We start from the raw sequence: 5,998 nt of genomic DNA, 5'->3' as shown, positions 1-5,998 counted from the left end.
TGTTGCGGACTACCTCACCACCATGATACCAGAGGATTCCCATTGGTCTAGGGATGCAGATGGCCTTGTATGGCTAGACAACCAGATCCATGTCCCAGATGCCAATGACCTCAGGCTTCGCATGTGTCAGGAACGTGTCGGACATGTATCCAGATGATCCGCAAGGCACACGAAGTCGTCCAGGCTCATAAGGTCGGAGGGGCAGGACTTCAGCTTCAGTGACTCAGGTGGAGCACTGCACTTCGTTTTTACGTTGGTGTCCCAATTTCAGACAGAAGCCTTACGATGAGGAGAAGAGACAAGGGGGGTAAATCCAAGTCGATATACGAACTGAGGTACATCCGGTGTAACCTACATGCATTATAAACACAAGTAACTAAATAGGACCGGCCCAGAAGGAGTGGCAGATCAAGCGCGATATTAATGAATGAAGAAAGAGACAAATAGTTAATATCGGCAAACTTGGTCAACAAAAGGCAAGCAAGAACAACGAGTGGCAAAGGAGGTGTTGTAGTACGATAGACCTGCCTCCTATTGGTTGATGCAATCTCCTAGAGAACTGCTGTGGCCATATGGTGTAGTGGTTATCACCTCCAAATATATGTTGGATGGACCCGGGTTCGAATCCTGGTGTGGCCACCCTTTTCAGAGTTTACAATAGGAGGAACAATAGTCCGCAAGCGAACAAGAGAGAAAAGGCCCTCCAGCCATCTAAGCAAGCCGTCTGGCTGGTGGGCAGACAACAATGAACCACTCGAGTGGGCAACCTTGGTTGGAAGGTACGTGTGCGGGGGAGGAAGTGCAGATGAGGGTGACAGGTAGATGGATGGATGGATGGATGATGATGATAGCGGGCAGGACAGGCCAAGTGGCACTAGGACGTGTTGACAGAAGTGATGGATATGCCGGGTTGTGACAGCATGCTGAGGTACAAGCATGACCACCCACTCTCTGGGCACTTTGGATGGAACCGTACCTTGGATCTTGTCTGCTGGGAGTATACCTGGCTGGGTGTGCACACTTTCGTTAAAGACTATGTGTCTTCTTGCACCACTTGTGCCCATGCCAAGACTCCCTGCCACAAGCCATATGGCCTGCTCAAACAGCTCCCAATCCCCAAATGCCCGTGGCACTCCATCTCTATGGACTTCATAGAACACCTCCCCACTTCTTCTGGGTACACTGCCATATTGGTCATCGTTGACCGGTTGTCCAAGCAGTGCATCTTCATACCGTCATGGTGCCAGATTTGGCAAAACTGTTCTTACTCCACATCTTCTCCAAGCACAGCATTCCCTCCCACATCACCTTGGATAGGGGATCTGAGTTCATCTCCCACTTCTTCCACTCCCTTGGCAAGGCCCTCGACATCCAGCTCCATTTCACCTTGGGATACCACCCTGAAGGCGACAGTCAAACCGAGCGGATGAACCAAACCCTGGAGCAGTATCTATGCGTCTATTGTAACTACCAGCAGGACAACTGGTCGGAACTCCTGGCCCTTGCCAAGTTCACCTACAATAATGCCCCGAATGCTACCATGGGGGTTTCACTGTTCTTTGCCAACAAGGGTATCTGTTGTAGTTTGAGTTGTCTCTTTCTTTCAATCTTCACTCTATAGATAGTCATGTGACTTTGGAGTCAACTTTATCCTTTCTACTTATTGTATCTAGGCTAAAGTCTACTCCAGGCAAGTCTTCCTGTATATTATCCTTTCTACTTATTGTATCTAGGCTAAAGTCTACTCCAGACTGCCCAGGGTGCTCACCTGAGTTACTACAGTATCACCCCAACCTTGCCGTCCACCCCAAGCGAGGTCTGACCTTGGCGTGAGCACAGGAGTACTCGGTCGATCTCGACTCCCTCCACCAGTTCCTTCGTGAAGAGATGACCCATGCCCAGCAGCGCTACCAAGGCCCTGCAGATGCTTGACAGCTCCCTGCACTGCCACTCGACATCGGCAGCACAGTGTGCGTCAAGGCCAAGTATTTTTGCACTACTAGGCCATCAGCGAAACTCACCGAGAAAAACCTTGGGCTGTTTGAGATCATTGCGCAGCCAGGCTCTCATTCATGCACTCTCCACCTCCCCAACACCATGAAGGCTGTGCACCCAGTCTTTCATGTCTCCCAACTCGAGCCCATGACACCCAACACCATCCCGAACTGGGAACAGCCTCTGCTGCTGCCAGTTGAGATTGATGGTGAACTCAAGTACGAGATCGCTGAGATCCTAGACTCCAAGACTGACCAACAGCATAGCTGCAAACTACTGTACCTGGTATGTTGGCTTGAGTACGAAGGCATTGATGAGGAGACCAAGTGGCTCCCCGCTACGGAACTGGAACACGCCTCAGATCTTGTCGCTGACTTCCCAGCTAAGCCAGGACCACAACACACTTGACAGCAGAGGATGGGATTATCAATCGGTAAAGGCAGATTCTAACAACAAGGTTGAGTAGGAGTCAGAGGTACTAGTCTCAGCCTGCCCAACCCTCTCTCCACCCAATCTTGCACCTTGCTCCTCAGCCTCCACGTCTTCCCTCCTCAACTGCATTTCCATTAGGTGTCATTCCTCAGTATTGGTGACGTATTTGAGCAGGCAGTCCACTATAGTGGTCAGGCCCATCAGAGTCTTGTTCATGGCCAGAATCGCCTTGTGGATCCATGCAAGGTGGTCCTCAGTAGAACACTCTCCCTCCTCATCTGATTTGTTGTCCTCCACTTCCAGCGCCTCCACGTCCTCCCTAGGCCCCTTCACTTGTGGGCACTTTGTCACGGGTGACGTCCAGTCCCTGCGTTGACATTTCTGCTTCAGCCTCTGGCACTCGGTGCAGACACCATGATTGCCCATGCCCAAGATGCAGGCAACCTTGCACTGGACACAATGATCGCAAGGTGGGGGTTCATCTCCCACTGTAGATGGTCAGTTACTGGCTGCAGGACACTGCAATCGAAATGATCAGGATGATCAGTAGCACCCTGCATCCCTGATCAGTTTGATCAAGACTACTCACCTTCCCCATCACTGACTCAGTCGCTTTCCTCTTCTTTTTCTCCTCTTCCTCAGCAGCAAGACAAGCTGCTGCTAGTCATTCTGCATCACAGCAAGCCTCTTCTGCACGTCGCAATTCTTCCACACGATCAGCCTCAACCTGGTGCCATCTGTGCTGTTCTTGGTGCTTCTGCAGCATGAGCTCCTGCTCGTCGCCAGAGTCATATTTGAGGTCTTCAATGCTCCAGGCAGAAAGGTCTATTGCACGAGCTTTAGGGGGCATCTTGGGATGCGACAGCAAAGTTAAGTCCTTGATCAGATCGCCGTTGGAATCAAAACCGGCAAGGGCTGCAGGATTCCCACGCATGTGCATGGGACTTCAAGGGTTCAGTCCCAAGGGGGGGATACTGTCATGACCCGGCAATTCCCACAGTCAGGTGCTCACTCCCCACCCCTTCTCCTACCTCCACTTCTACCCCATCTACTCCACTCCCTGCCCGACACCACCTGGACGAGCCCATCACCCTCCCCCATCATTATTACCTTTTTCACGGCCCACAACAGGCCTACATTCATTCCTTATCTCTTGTTTTCCTGATGGCCATGCATGGCCATCCTTCTCCCATGTTCTTTGTTTGTTTTTATCCTTCTTAAAGCTGCCTGCAATCTCTGTGAGATCTGGCAACTAATTCCTATTCATTCCATTATACTTAAATACCAGTTGTACACTACCTTGTACTTTAGTTCAAAAATCAACTAGGGTTACCCCCTGTGCTTCTTGTCTGACTTAGTTGCACCCTCTGCACTCTGAAACATCAGGGCCACATCAAGTACAAGGTGCAATGCTCACAGTCGAGTTGTTGAAGCCAAAACCCTGCTTCGCTGCGATAGTCAACCCCTCCCTTAATGGGCTGTTACGCCGAGACAGCGGACCTTAATGGTTGTGACAGCGAACCACAGTAATGTTTCCCATGCCCTGACATAGGGTAGGACTCCAGAGGTGATGAAGAGGAGGGTCCAGAAGTCGAATTGGGATTGGGTATGTATGGATATGACAGGGTCCATGAAGCTTGGAGGTAGCAGAGCTTATGGAGGCTGGGTTGGAAGTCCAAGGAATATTGGCAATGACGTTTATGTGAAATGAGGTCACCAATGCAATGAACTTAAGCTGGGATGGAGTCAAAGTCCAAGGTCAGGACCATGACAGGATCTTGGAGTGGAGGTACAAATGGTGCCCAGGTTTGGGGTACAGGATGGGAGTGGAAGGTCATACCTTGGTGGAGATTGGTTGGGAGAGGGTCAGGAGGAGAGGAAGGTGGTGTCAGGTCTGAAGGTGGAGATTGGAGCGGACAGGAATAGGGTAGGACTCCAGAGGTGGCAGAGGGGGGTCTGGGAGTCAAATCGGGATTGGGTATGTATGGATATGACAAGCAGGCAAGCAACATCACTTCCCTTTTCCCCAGAGTACCTCCAATTGTTGTATGAAACCTTTGGAACTTGTACACTCAGATGTGCATGGACCAGAGTGTCAGTCCAAACACCAGGAGGTCATAGGTATTGGGTGAGCTTTGTGGATGATTGCACTCGCTATTGTGCCATCTACTTGCTCCACAAGAAGTCAGAGGTGTTTGCTGCCTTCAAGAACTATAAGACCTTTGCTGAGAAGCAAACTGGATTCACCATCAAGGCACTTAGGGATGACAAAGGGGGGGAGTATATGGGAAAGGAGATGGATGACTTTCTCAAGGAACATGGCATCATGAGGGAACACACCACTACTGCTACACCACAGCAGAATGGAGTGGCAGAATGTACTAATCAGATTCTTGATGAAGGGATCACCTCTATGCTCAATGAGTCATCACTCCCTGGTTCTTTCTGGGGAGATGCTTTGGGTGCCCTGGTTCATATTTTAAATTGCTCTCCCACCTCCTCACTTGAAAAATCACACCATATGAAGGCTGGTTCAACAGAAAGCCCTCTGTGTCTCATTTTCATGTTTTTGGATGCCAGGCTTATATCCATGTGCAGAAAGATAAGAGGAAGAGTTTCCAATCCAAAACTCTTTGTGGAATCTTCAGTGGTTACCCACCAGACTTCAAAGGTTGGAAAGTTTATGATCCATTGACTAAAAAGACATTTATTTCAAGAGATGTGGTCTTTGATGAACAATCCATGCCTGGTAACAAGTCCTCTACCACTTCCTACATTCCTGTCCACTTGACACCAGTGCCAGAGTCAGGGGGAGATAACAAGGCCCACAATCACTTTACTCCTCTGGCTGATAGTGACACCTTCACTTTTGGCCTCCCTGTACCTCTTGCCAACCCCACCCCTTCTTCTCCTTCTCCTTCTCCACCCCCTGCACCACTTTCTACTGGACCTCAAACTTGTGCAGAACTACTCACTCCAATGCTGGAAAACCACCAAGTGAGCGGTGCAAGGTGCAACCAACTCCAACTCCTTCCCCACCTGTGAGCAAGTGGGAAGCCAGAGGAGGACTCAGAGGATGAACCCACTATGGCTGCTCTCTTTGCAAAGTCCAAGGTTAAGGGTTTGTCACAGGAAGAAATGGTTGAATACTCACTGGCTACTTCAATTGCTGAACCCAGATCTATGAAGGAGGCACAAAAATGAGATGATTGGCCACTGTGGCAGGAGGCTGCACTGAAGGAATATACCCAAATGTTAGCACACAGCACTTGGGACTTGGTTCCTCCTCCTAAGGGCCGAAAACCTGTTGGTTCAAAGTGGGTCTTCAAGATCAAGCACAATGCAGATGGCTCTATCAAGAGATACAAGGCCAGAATTGTAGCACAGGGTTTTTCACAGAAACCCCACCTTGACTACACTGAGATATTTGCCCCTGTTGCAAAGTTTGCCTCTCTCAGAACTATTCTTGCCATAGCCGCAATTGAGGACTTGGAGGTACACCATATGGATGTCTCCTCAGCTTTTCTTAGTGGGGATTTGGATGAAGATATATACATGGTTCAGCCTGAGG

General features: G+C 49.7%; 1 non-coding gene across 1 annotated transcript; it reads left to right on the top strand.

Annotated features, from left to right (window-relative positions):
- Positions 1-566: 566 nt before the first annotated feature.
- Positions 567-639, top strand: EI90DRAFT_t220. Its single transcript has one exon. It is a non-coding gene; the product is annotated as a tRNA-OTHER (tRNA).
- Positions 640-5,998: the final 5,359 nt, after the last annotated feature.

Source organism: Cantharellus anzutake (genome assembly GCF_015039405.1).
Source record: "Cantharellus anzutake strain C23 chromosome Unknown EI90scaffold_65, whole genome shotgun sequence".
NCBI classification, from domain to species: domain Eukaryota; kingdom Fungi; phylum Basidiomycota; class Agaricomycetes; order Cantharellales; family Hydnaceae; genus Cantharellus; species Cantharellus anzutake.
The sequence above is the reverse complement of the archived record's forward strand: the minus strand, read 5'-3'. Positions and strand labels throughout refer to the sequence as shown.